This window comes from Nanorana parkeri, unplaced genomic scaffold, assembly GCF_000935625.1.
Source record: "Nanorana parkeri isolate BGI_ZX_2015 unplaced genomic scaffold, ASM93562v1 scaffold397, whole genome shotgun sequence".
Taxonomy (NCBI): domain Eukaryota; kingdom Metazoa; phylum Chordata; class Amphibia; order Anura; family Dicroglossidae; genus Nanorana; species Nanorana parkeri.
The window spans coordinates 441,743-455,609 of NW_017306665.1; the positions used below are offsets into that span (position 1 = coordinate 441,743).

Sequence of the window (13,867 nt, forward strand, 5' to 3'; positions counted from 1 at the left end):
CTCCAAGACCTTGGTGTGCTTTCTTGAAGCTTCTGCCATTTGAGCCCTGCGCTATCTCTGGGAAGCTGTCACGGAGGTGGAATGCATTTGGTTATGCTAGAACGCTTCCGTATACACAGGACCAGAATAGAAAGAAAATAATCAATGTCAGGATCTTTACTGCACTAAAGACTCGCGTCAGAGCCTGAACATGAATAACTCTATTAATACCAGTGCTGAGAAAGCAAACAGTCTCTGCCCCTCCGGGCCTGGATCATCTTGCAAAGACTGATCGTCACGCTGCCTTTTCCCTCGACCTGACTTTGGAGGATTTATGTAATAATGAGAAATCCACTTTCAGGGAATCTGTTTTTTTTTTGGTTACTCTTGGTTAGTTCTATTTCTCTTTGCACCCAAAGGCATAGTTTTGTAAATGCACCCATGTTAATTAAAAAAATTAATAAAATGCATTTTTGCATCGGAGCCTGCAGACCATTGCAACCGCGATCGGTGGATTGCAATTGCAGTTCACAGGCTCAAGCCCCAGGTCTTTATGGAGGAGGTAGTCAAAGGACTACAAGTGCAGTGACATCACTTCACTTGGGCTCCACTGAGATCCACTAATCCCTTTGCCATGGTGGCATATGGGATTTGTAAGCTCTCCATTCGCAGATCCCTGTGAATGCATGACTCTGTTGAGTTCTAATGAATACAGAACCCTGTGATTCAGGTGAGTTCTAATTAATACAGAACCCTGTGATTCAGGTGAGTTCTAATTAATACAGAACCCTGCGATTCAGGTAAGGCATCCAATGTATTCCAATGATATTTTGGGCTCTAGTTCGCACCGCAGCGTTCATTTCTAGAGCATGTGAAAAAACTGCTGCATGCCCTATTTTTTCTGCTCTGGAACAAACTAAAATGCATGCAAACGCCCTGGAATGCGCTGAAAGCCCATTTTAGGCTGAAAAAATATTTATTGAAAAAAAAAAAAAACGGCCCGCAACGCGGCAAAACGCACTGCATGTGCAGAAACTCATGCAGATCTAGTCCGCATTTGGTGTGAACAAGACCTAAAAAGGGCAGGGGGCCTCATCTTCGAATCCGAACATAGAAGTTCCTTCCCGACGAGATTCGGGTCAAGACCAATATTATATTGTTTTAGGACTCAGGTCATTTATGTGCACTTGACTGAAGATCTGTCTATTCCAGACCTGTAGCTTATGATCCCATGCCATACATGTCTAAGCCATTATCCTGATCTATAAATGTATCCTTCCCCCTTTTTCTTTTTTGACTATGTACCAAACACTGCGATTTAACTTTTCATTTCCCCCCTTGTAACTCTGTAATATTCGGATTCTGTACTCTAAAACCTCTAATAAAAAAGTTAACTGAAGAAAAAAAAAAGGGCAGGAGGAGGAGGAGAGCCCGGATACCTTGCCTGTCAGTCATGTGATTGAACTCTTCTTGCCAAAAGGCTTGTGACATTACTCAGCTTTCCCAAAATCTTGACATGGCCTAGCAGCACCGCCCTCCACTAGGCACTGTGCAATTGTTTTTGCATGGAGAGGTTCCAATGGATGACACGTTTATGAATGCTAGTTGCAAGTGTTTAAAAACACAGGATACAAGTTTTTTATTACCACTGGGTGGCAATATATAGCCAAGCCTTGGCAGTCCCTGAAGGGCTGCAAAAATGCTGTGCTTGTACAGTGAGGTGCTATCCAAGCTTCCAAGTTATCTTGCAGTTTTAGCAGGTGGGACACTGACAATTTGGTTAAAGTGACACTAAACTCAGTTGGGAGGGAGGCAAAGGTCCAATTAAAACTACCTTGCCATTTAATACTTCCCTGTCTACAGGGTGACAACACAGCAGTGTGATTTCACTCTAGTCAGTGTTGTCACCCTGTTAAAGGAAGTGTAAAATAACAGATCTACTGGCAGGATCAATAATACTCCTAAACTGCTGTGTCGGTGCTGGTGACAGACTGCAGCATATATGTCATATTTGTTTTTATTTTGCCTCTAGTTCTGCTTTAATGTAATATTGAGGGTTTCGTTGCTGATCACCTGAAAATGCTAGTTGCTTCACTGTAATGGTGACATATTTGACTTCAATTCTTGAACTGACCCAAGGCAAGTATGGCCTCATGGTGGGGTGGACTGGCTCACAGTAGTGTGAACTGTCCTCTGGAAACGAGATACTTCAGGAGAGAAGTGGGACGAGTGAGGGGGCAGAGATTGCCTTCTGAATCTCCTCAGGGCCTTAAACCCGAGTGCAGCCTGTTCTGTATTATCAGCCAATATGGGCTGAGGGAGACTTGTTGCGTGCAGCGTTGGAGTTGCTAGACAGGCAGCTGCGTGTAGGAAGATGTGTGACTGAAAACTTTATTTTATTTCAGTCTTCAGTTCTGCTAAGCAACCTGAGATGTGTATTTATATAACCAACTGATCATTTTGCTTTGCTCAACTTTTAAAGGGTCAGTTGCTTCTATGTCTCAGGAACTCTATTGGTCAGCTATTTGCACCCAGGAGTTCCCAGGTCTGCACTCCTCTCTTGTGGCTGCTATAAGGGTGTCCCACTCTCCCTGTTGGATTTTATTTTATTATTGGAGATTATCACATAAAGAGCTGGAACACACAAAGGTGAGCAAGAACCCCCCAAATTCCCAGAGTGGACAAGAGAAGAGATAAGGTGCCCATACACTCTTCGATTTTTGTTCAGAAATCGAACACGAACGATAATCAATCAGTTGATGGGGGAACCCAACGGTTTTAATCTGTACTCCTGGCAGAAGTTTTTCGATCGACCATGTTGGAAAAATTTTCTCAATCCGACCAAAAAATCGATGAGTCAGTGGCGATTATTGTTTGACAAAAATTGTAGCAAGTGTACAGCACACACGCAAAAGAACATTCTTTTGGTCATGCATCAAAAATTGAATGGTTAGTAATGGCCAACGAGCAATTTTCTAAATCGACATTGGACTATGCATGGTGTGGTATTTGAGCGGAAATCGAACGAGGGTTCGATGACGGCACGAAAGAAATCGAACGATAATCTACAAGTGTATGGCCAGCTTTAGGAATTATGGCAAGGAGATCCTGCTTTTGGAATATCCAAGACACATACGAAGCCATGGATAGATGAAAATAAGGCGCAGGATATGGATCCCAGATATACACTGAGTGGCCATCAGTACTTCGTTGGGCCACGAGATGACTTCGTTGGGCCCCTCGTGACTCAGCGTCAGGTAGTCATAATAATCTGGCCACTCAGTGTATACTGAGAACAGTCCTTTTAGGCCTGGTTCACACCTGTAGGTTTTGTAGCGCGTTCAACGCTCTACGAACGCTCTACAAAATGCTCAAACATGAAAATCCCATTGTTTTCTATGGGTATGATTCACACCTTGCCGTATTTCAGCCAGTCTGAACGCGCTACAAAACGGCCTACGCCTGAAAAGGTACATGAGCTTCTTTGCTGCGTTTTTGTTTCGCGTTTCAATTGGGATACAGCCAAGTAGTCATCGGAAACGTGCGTTTGTCGCACGTTTTTTTCAGCGAATCGCGGTGAAAACGCGTGACAAACGCGCATATTCGATAAGCCTAGGTGTGAACAGAGCCTTAAAGCCAAATGGCTTGTGTTCGACCACTCCCCACAAAACAGGGACCCCTTTTAAAAACAGAGGACACCAAGTTTGAGAATTGATATGTATTTCCATCGAATAGGGCCCCAAATAAGAGTTCCCAGAGTCCAAAATTGTATTTTATTGGTTTCACAAATGACAACAGGATAAAACACAAGACTGCCTTGTAGTCATTTGCGAAACAAAGCCAACAAAATACCATTTTGAACTCTAAAAGAACTCTTTTTTTTGACGCCCTCTTTGGTTGAAATACATAAGAAGCCATGCGTCACTACTCGGTCCACTTTTAAGTAAAATATTACTTTTTGGTGAGCTGACCCTTTGTTGGAAGCCTGGTTCACCAATTGATTGTATAGAACGATGCCTCTAGGCCCGACTCAACCTCTTCTGGCACCATTTCACTTTACTGCTGTAACAGAAATAAAAGCCGGAGTATGGAATGGGCAGTTATGTTTTTTTCTGCCTTCTGAGAATTGTTTTCGACGTGGGAGTTTCACTGACTGTAGTTTGGCACGCACATTTTCAGCATGAACCGCTTTATTTTCTGTTATACATACAGTATATCACACCTGAAACTACTTTGCCCATGGTTTCCTTGTGACAAATACAGGCCTGCGCATCCCTTGAAGTTGAACTCCAGGCAAACTGCTAAATGCACAGATGAAATACATATATGGGAGTTGTATTACTTGGCAAAGTATTTTTTTATTACTGTGCATCTAGTTCTGAGGTTTGCATAGCTCTTCCACACAGTACAGTCCTGCATGGCATGGCAGAAGACTTGATTTTTCTCTGACGCAGTTCAGTAAAGCTTACAGGTCTTGTCCCTCCCCAGGCTGTAACTGAAGAAGGAGCAGACTGAAGAGCTCATCTCTGTCACTGTACTCTTTCCTCCTATCAGCATGAGCCTTGTTAACACGTGAGCACTGCAGCACATTTGATTGGCGCCTTGCAACAGTGTCAGGCTGACAGCCTGGAAACAAGTATTTTTAGAAGAAGAGGTCAGCAGTTGTAGCCTTCATGTTTATTTTATAATAGCTTCCAGTGGAGATCAAAGCAACAGGTGCATGTTATTGCTGGTGCCTCTCACTATTTAAACATGCCCTCCCTTCACTCCCCCTCCATAAATTCTGAAGAGAAGGACCAACATGGAATATCCAAGTTGCTCTAGTTAGAGCTTGCATTGGACCTTGAGCTCTCTCTGCCCGTAAGTGACAGCGCTGGGTGCTTGGTGGCTGACTGATCAGGCACCCAGTGCTGCATCATAGAAGGAAGGGGAGATAATTGCATGCTTTCTCATACCCAGATGAACCTAGCATTTTTATTCAATCCCATTGGCAAAGCACAGGTTCACTCTAATGTTAAGAGATTGCATTCTCATCAGTACTAATTTGGCATAAACATGGATCTCTACATGAACACAGCTGATCTTTTTGAACACTCTGTTCCTGCCTAGATTTCCAAAGACGTTACACCTGCTGACCCATACTTTCCTCCGTCAATTTATAGAGCTGCGACTGAAGACGTCAGTAACTAATTGTGACAGAAGTACAAGTTGCCTTTTGTAGGTGACAGGTCCACTTTAACATTCCGCTGTTGACGCGGTTCCTAAAAGAAGACCCTAGACAGCTGACGGCGGCATTAGTTGTTCAGTTTATAAAAGTCGAGACGTCAGCAGCAGATAGTTGTGACATAACATTTGCAGCGGACAGCCTCGCTCACAACATCTGTTTCCACTTCTAGAGGATGAATAGAAGGGCGGGTTGTCTGCACTGCGCTATTCCTCCACACCTTATGTGTTTGGCAGCAAGACAGCAGGATCCATCGATGAATGGAACAGTTGAGAGGAGAAAGCACAACACGCAAAGATTGATGCCATAACCCAATGTGTTTTTATTTCAAAGGGTGATGAAGGACATGACGTGACACGATCGAAGACATCTGTGTCTGTTCCATTATGATTTTGTCATACTGTGGAATGGATTATATGTGTGTGTGTAGAAAATATACACATCATTGTCACACATGGATTGGTCACCACACAGGTCCAGACCTTAACCCCATTGAAAATCTTTGGCATGTGCTCGAGAAGACTTTACGCAGAGGTCCGACTCTCCCATCATCACTACAAGAGCTTTTTGAAAAATGAATTCAACTCTGGATGGAAATGTTGTGACGTTGTATAAGCTTATCAAAACGATGCCATGGTGAATGCATGCCGCAATCAAAGCTAAAGGAGGTCCAACGAGTAATTGGAGAGTGTGACTTTTTTTTGCAAGGTATACGACTCTACAGCGGAGCATCTGTGATTAGGAAGCTTGCATTGTAATGATTTTCAGTTAGGCCTATCTATAGTGACTGTGGCCACAACCAATATCTAAAATAAAGCTGCCCCTGCAAAGACGAACTTGGATACCCCACTCTCCACTGCCTACATTGCCAATAACTTCTGCAGTGCAGAAAAATACTTGGCTGAAGAATCTGCACAATTATTATACAGGATTTATATAGCGCCAACAGTTTGCGCAGCGCCTTACAATATAAGGAAGACATTACAATACAATTCAAGACAAGATGGTAAGGAGGGCCCTGCCCCTGAGGGCTTACAATCTAAAAGGGAAGCGGAAGTGATACATGAGGAGGTAGCTGTGCAGGGATGAATTGTCTAAGAGCGTGATGGTTGAGCGGTTAGGTTGAGGTGGGATAGACTTCCCTGAAGAGATGAGTCTTAAGGGATCGCCTAAAGGCAGTCAGAGTGGGAGACAGACGGACAGGTTGGGGTAAAGAGTTCCAGAGGATGGGAGAGACTCTAGTGAAGTCCAGAAGGCGAGCATGGGAGGAGTTGACGAGGGAGCTGGAAAGCAGAAGGCCTTTTGAAGAGCGGAGGGGATGGTTAGGGTTATACTTTGAGACAAGGTTTGGGATATATCTGGGTGATGATCATAGCTACTCCCATTGCTTCGGTACGGCACTGCATTCTCTTGCTATGGGACTCTCTGATATGGAGCTTGCCTTGAAGGCTCTGCTGCTAAGAGAAGGGGGTGCTGGAACCTGAGAACACTCTAGCTTACATTTCTGCAAGCTAAGATTCAAGGCCATTCAGAAGATGAGAATGCAGCAGGAGGGATTTAGATCATACAGTGCATGTGCTAAACCCTGAACAAATAATGCATTGTTACAATAAATAATAATTCTTCACATTAATCTTTCAGGCTGCCACCAGAGTGACCTTTGCCGCCCACTATAAACACGCACATGTGCTCGCTTATTGGTTTCATATGATGCCGGTCACGACTAATTGCAGATGATGTTAATTATTGCAGAGAGCAGATAAAGCAATCCACATGTCTCCTTTCGTAGCCGGTAATGAGAACGGCGTGCCCAGGTACAATAGGCTGAGTTATAATTGTGAAATTGCGCTGCGATATAACCTCTGGGACATACAAACACCACTTGTAGCATGTACACAACGAAAACCACCAGATGTTAGCAATGATATAAGACTGCAGCCCCACCACCACCATTCCAGGTTAATTACACATTTACTGGTTCATTAAAAACTTCACTTTCAGTCCTATTATACTCAAGCTTATTGTTAAGCAGGTTTGAAGGAAACGCATGTCTGTAAAGTTCAACCTCCAGTGGGTTTTGTCCAGAGGAAGACAATATAGCACCCCCCACCCCCGAACAAGTGCAGCCAATTTTGCCCTAGTTGGTTGGATGAGGTTTCCTCATCAAAGGGAAGGTTCTTTTTTGGTGAAAAGGAACATTGGGAATATTTTAGTCCATCATTATTTCTATTAAAAATTGCATTACTCGTGTTTTCACGGCACTCCCATTGAAGTCTTTTGGGGCCAAAATATGCAATTTTACCCCCTAAAAAAGCTTATGTACTGTTCAACATGACAAGCTTCAAGCGACACTGTGCTTAAATGTGAACGGGCACCATTGACCATAGTGGAAATCCTAGTGTCGAGCATTGAAGGGCTTTTGTTGAAGCCTTAAATCGCACTTTGATTCGCTCAGGTGTGAATGAGGCATGAGGAGAGGTGTGGAACTTTTAAACTTTTTTTGATGTTACTAAAATCCAAAAGGTCCCGCCCCACCCCCAAGTCTACTCAAGCCCTAGCACCAAAGTTACACGCAGCCCGTATCGCACCACCATAAGGCTACATTCACACAGGAGCAGTTGTCTGCGCGTATGTGGTTGGCCGAAATGCAAACACTATATGTGAATGGAGCCTTATGCTGTTGCCAGTCTGATTGCTTGTGGGCGATGGATAGGGGGTTTCCTTCTCAATATGTAAGTGCTGATGGGTATGGGGGATAATTGCAAACCAGCCACCCCTATAAAGGGCCAGTAGGTTGTAGCTCGTTCCTTGGAGAACTAGCACAGGTTTCCTTCAGACCCTTTACTCTAGGGATGCACCGATACCGGTATTTCGGTATCGACTACCGATATTTTTTTCCAGTACGTGCCGATTCCAAATAGCGATACCAGAAGTCCCATTAAGGAAGCCTGGCGGCGTGTAATGACTCGCCACCCCGCTTCCTGATTAGCAAGGAAGCCCTACCCATGCTTCTCGTCACTAGGTGACGAGAAAGCATGGAGCCAGCTTTTTGGCCAATCAGGAAGCTGGGCGCCGTGTAATTACACGGCGCCGGCTTCCTTATTGGCCGGGAAGGCTGCTCCATACTCCCTCGTCATGAGGTGACAAGGGAGCATGAAGCCGGCTTCCTGGCCAAGCAGAAAGCCGAGCGCCGCGTCATTACATGGCGCCTGGCTTCCTGAGTGGCCAGCTTCCCGACCAATCAGGAAGCTGGGCAGCGAGTCATTACACACTGTCCGGCTTCCTGATTGGCCGGGAAGCCGGCTTCATGCTTCCTCGTCACTTGGAGCCGGCTTCCCAGCCAATCAGGAAGCCGGGCAGCGTGTAATGACTCACTTCCCGGCTTCCTTATAACGGAAGTATCGGGCTAGGCAGCGGAGCATTTGGGCGAGTACGCCTAAAATACTACTTGTATACTAGTATCAGTGCATCCCTACTTTACTCTTCTACCTGCAGACAGAAAAGTTTGAGGGTACTTTTTACCCTAATATTTTTTACTTTTCATGTCTTGCTCCTCTTCCTACCTAAACCACAGCCAGGGCTAAAAGGGTAAGGTAAAAAAAATGGCGTGTATAGATGTGCTTTACCTTATTCCCTGGAGAGAATTATCCCCCTTGCAATTGTAGCCACCCTTTGCTCTGGTTTACTAACAGTAACTGGCAAAGAGCTTGGCACAAGTCCGCCACCTACCCAGGGCAATTGGGGCCTGGCAGTGGGTGCTTGGACTGAGCTGTGGGGGAGTTTTACCCTATACCCAGAAGTACTGGGTATTTCTTGGTAGCTCTGGTGGCAGAACAGACCTGTGGGGGAAGAGTGTGCACCTTCTAAGTCTGCTGCACTTGCTGCTGCCTAGACAATAAAGCTGTACCGAATATAGCAGGTGCAGGCAACCTTGGCAGTCTAGCTGTACTAAACCTATAAATCCCATCATCCCTCTGCCTCTGGGAGTCATGCCTGTGGATTTGAGTCTTGCAATGCCTCATGGGATTTGTAGTTCCGCCACAGCTGGAGTGCCGAGGTTGCAGGTCCCATTTAATCATATTATTTACACAGCTACAGTTCATTTTCCATTTCACAATCATGTTTATATTCAAAACATTCCTCGTTATGTTGTGCAAGACTGGTCAGAGCCACCTGATGCAAGTCGCTTTTTCGCTCACTGGATACATCACTAATTGTAGTGCATCCGCCTTACTGTGCAGCTATTGCAACTTAAAGGGTTATTGAACCCTCATTTGTTTTTGCATATATAAGGCTAGCAAGCAGTAGATATACGCAAAACGATAACAAAAAAAAAACACTTTTTGAAAGGGTTAATACTTACCTGTGTCTCCGCTGCGCGCTCCCGTCCGAACATCTGAAAATTTGTCGGGCATGCCGCAAAGGATCTTGGGGCGGACGCATGCGCAGTTCAGATGTTCGGCCGGGAGACGAGGAGAGACAAAAAGGTAAGTCTATGGAGCAGCGTGCACCCGCACAGACTCTGTGGGACATGAGGGCGAAGAGGAGGACAGAGGAGTCGGCGCTGGATCAGAGACCCGCACCCTGCGCTGGAGGGACAGCTGAGAAGGACAGTGAAGAAGAAGCTGATCGGATTAAGAAGCATAATTTCAGGTGAGTCCTTACATTAGCACTGTGGGGGGGGGTTGGAATTCGTCCTTAATATCACTTTAAAAAAAAAAAAAACATTCTAGAAATGTTGGATATCATTTTAAACATTTAATTAATGTGACTCTATAGTAATTTTGCTTAAAGTGATATTAAAGTCAATGAGGGAAATGTATCCAAACTGGAGCAGACAAAATCTGGAGCAGTTGCCCAGGGAAACCAATCAGCTTCTCTGTTCAGTTTGTTCAGTTTAGATCTGAAAATGAGAGAGAGAAGCTGATTGGTTGCCATGCACAGCTGCTCCAGATCTTGTTTGCTCCAGTTTTGATAAATTCCTCCCAATATTTTTAAGCCATTTTAAATGCAGGTCAGATCACTTACAATGGACGCTGCTCTTTGATGTTCTGACACATTCAGCCACACGAGCACCGGGCAGGACAGGACACAGGTCAGTGAGCCTAACGCAATCTACCAGTGTTCGTTTTGCGATCGACCTAATGGGCAGCCCTGCTTTAGAGTATATTCCCTTTTTTTTATACATGATAGCACCCTGCTCGCCTTATCTGGATCAAAACTTGGTGACTGGGAAGAAGAGAACCATAAGGAATTTCGAATGAGTATCTGTTAAAATCACACCCGACTTCTCATTAATCATAATACTAGTCAATCTGTTTTTACCCCTAGAATAATAAGGCCCGGGGATCGCCAAGCCTTCGCTATTGTCCGTCTGGTAGCAGTAAAAATATGGTGGACTAAAAGTCCTTCGGATCGACACAGAGTTGAGATGGCGTTGTTGAGTAAGGCATCCTCCCATGGGGTTGTATGTCAATTTTTATGTAGTTATGTACTTTTCAAGATTGTAAACCCGGACCCAAAGTCTGGAGACTATCGAGCAACCCCATCAGATATGAGCCATTGTACCAGGCTGGGAACATCCTCCAACGTATACGCTGGGGTATTTGGGAAGATCAATAAAGGATATTTGTGCATTGTGGAGTGCTGGTGACCTATCATCACATCACTTGGAGTATTTGCACTTCTTTAATAGGTGCTATGAGATGCCAATAGTAGATTACAAAAACTAAACACGAGTATATTCTGCTTAGTACATTTGTTGTGTTTTTGTTGTTTAATATGCACTTCTTGTACATTGAGCTGCAACCTGTAAAATGCCCTCCTGCCTCTCTTTCCAGGAAACCGAATACAGTAAACAAGTTAGCACACTGGTGATGAAACGCTCTCACTGGGATATTGCCTATATTTGGTGGCAAAGTTTAACGGAGCCTGTTTGTTTAAGAGAGACTAAAAATACGTGGCTGCGGGGCTGGCGGAGTTTATATCTCTAAGCTGTATTTTGGTTTAAATGTCAAGCAAGATAATAATCGCCAACACTGAAGGGGGACATTGCTGTACTGCAGCGGCGTTACGCTACAAAATCTGGACTATAGGGCATTATTGTCCCAGTACCCAGAATCCTTCACTGAAAAACAAAACCTGATATATCGCAATAGGCGATTTATTGAAGCTAAACTCTAGGCAGATGTAAAGGTCACAAGATTAGTGTTGTCATTGACACGTCGGTAAATGCATTTCTTTTTCTTTTTGGCTCTTAGAAGAGCCTTTGGGTGATTCTTAGGAGGAGTTGAGAGTCAGGTTTACTTGGTGGTCGTGTACTTGGTGACGGCCTTGGTGCCCTCGGAGACGGCATGCTTGGCCAGCTCTCCGGGCAGGAGAAGTCAGATGACGGTCTGGATCTCCCAGGAGGTGATGGTGGTGAACTTATTGTAATGAGCCAAGCAGGAAGCTTAGCCGGTGATGCGCTCTAAGATGTCATTGGCGAACGAGTTCATGATGCTCATGGCCTTTAACGTGGACCCGCTTTGGTGGACCCGCTTGAGCACCTCGTACACATACTGTAGATGGCATAACTCTGCTTCCTGCTCTTCTTCAGCTGCTTGCTGTCCTCCTTCTGGCTCTTGGTCACAGCTTTCTTGGAGCCCTTCTTGGGCGCTGGGGCCGACTTGGCTAGTTCACGCATGATCCAAGATTCTCTCCGCTCTGTGTAGGGAATGTCTCTGTATTTTTTTTTTATTTTTTTATGAAAGCAGTGTAAATATCTGAATTTTGATATCTGCTTCTTCCAATCCGCTGTAGACAGAAGCTCAGACTTGGAGAGGGAGAAGCCGCGCAAGGAGCCAGTTGTGCTGCAGTGCTTTTTTGCTAACATGAGCATGCTGATAGGAGGAGGGAGTGATGAGGTTATCAGTCTGTTGCTTCTCCTGTCTTGTTCAGCCACACAACGGGGGAGGGACTAGTCCTGTAAATGTTGCTTATCTGCTGTACGGATCAAATCAAATCTCTGCCTTGCCATACAAGGTTATGCTGCGTTGCAAAGCTGTGTGCATCTTAAGGCAGGATGGACAGAAATGCAAATCCTCCCTTTATATGTATTTAATATTTGAATTTAACTCTAAAGTTCCCCACTGATATGGAAGATATATACATGTAATATTAGCAAGCTGTCAGTAGTCTGCAGTCTGTATGCATTTAGTAAGGCCTCTTACACCCAGGCATCAAACTGAGCGGCTTGGTTGCACATTCACAACACCCATTAAGAGTTTCTTGAAGTATAATTTTTTTTATATATTTTGACATAGCTGGAAGTACCTAAATCTGTCTTTTATAAAAGCCTCCTATAGTCTAATATCAAAGCTATCAAGTTGTCTTGCATTGCGCAGTGCTGTGAGTTTAGTACAGCGGCCTTCCTGACAGGAGAGGAGAACAGAGTAATGACCTTATAAGTTCGGTGATATGCCTTTGGTGATATGCCTTTTACTCAAAACCTGGACACAGCATTTGCAGCTTACATATTTCTCTGGGTACAGGTTTTCCTTACCCTTCCAGATCCACAAGGTGATACCAGGAGAAATGTTATAACTGTCCCTCCTGCAGGCTGAATGAAGAGCATCTACTGGTGTGTGGTCGGGAACTACGCCGGTCATTATGGAAGGGAGATCCAAGGGAAATGGATGGGAGCTCTCAGTTGGCATGTTCCAGACACATAAGGAGCCAAGGGGCAAACTCGGACCACCAGATTTTTATTTTAAGGTGGACTGATTCTTTAAATTTCCCTCCTGGTCCAGCTTTCCTTTCCTATGTTTTTCTCCCGCAGCTGTCGGTCTGGATGGATTTCTCTGCTAGCAGCTTGTACAATCTCAGGAGCGATGCGCTGTCCTTGTAATGCCTGTTTTCACATGTCAAAATTTCAAGGTAATGAGCCAATGGTACAAGCTGTGTCTCCTTCCAGTGTCTCATCGTAATTCAAGCCTGTTGTGTGTTACAAGACACCATTGTGTCAGGGACTGTGAGCTCATTTCCTGGAACCAATGTGTCTGACACTCCGGTGTATGTCAGGGATTGCAATGTTCTAATGCCGTCCAATCATCACCGGCAGACGGATTGTTCAGCTGTAATTAGAGGATGAGATGTGGATTGCACATTCTGTTACACTGATGGCAGCAACATCTTGTCTGTTGTGACATGTCTCTGTGCTATTTAAATTAAATGAAGCCATCACTTTAAGGAAATAAACACTCACCTGTCCTGCTGCTCATGCCACTGGACTTTGCTGCGTTGAAGATCCAAGCTTTATGAAGAATGTTCAGCTTTCAACAATTCTGGGAGTCGCCTCCCCCCGCTGCATTCTGTGGTTCACTCCACTGACACCTTCATCAATAGTGAACACAAGGGCTGATGGAAGGAACCACAAAGTGCAGCGGGGTATAAGGCATTCAGCAAACCCATAAGTGTGGCAGATGCAGTTTTTCAGCAAGCTTTGATATTTATTGCAAAACCGGTAAGTAATCATTGGTTTCTTTGTGGTCAGAGTCACTTTAACATTAACTTTTGTGTAGAGACTGGGCTTGGCGTCCAAGCCTGCTCAAAACTCTACCCGCCACCCCCTCCTCTTGACCCAGTTAGTTGCAGAGAGGCGCATTCCCTGCCCCTTTGTGACGT

At 44.7% G+C, this 13,867-nt stretch overlaps 1 protein-coding gene and 1 pseudogene across 2 annotated transcripts in view; one reads left to right on the forward strand and one right to left on the reverse strand.

Annotated features, from left to right (window-relative positions):
- NSMCE2 (NSE2/MMS21 homolog, SMC5-SMC6 complex SUMO ligase) overlaps positions 1–13,867 on the forward strand; it is a 204,637-nt gene that overhangs the window by 111,966 nt on the left and 78,804 nt on the right. The gene's annotated exons all lie outside the window — the stretch shown is intronic.
- Positions 11,506–11,903, reverse strand: LOC108789444 (annotated as a pseudogene).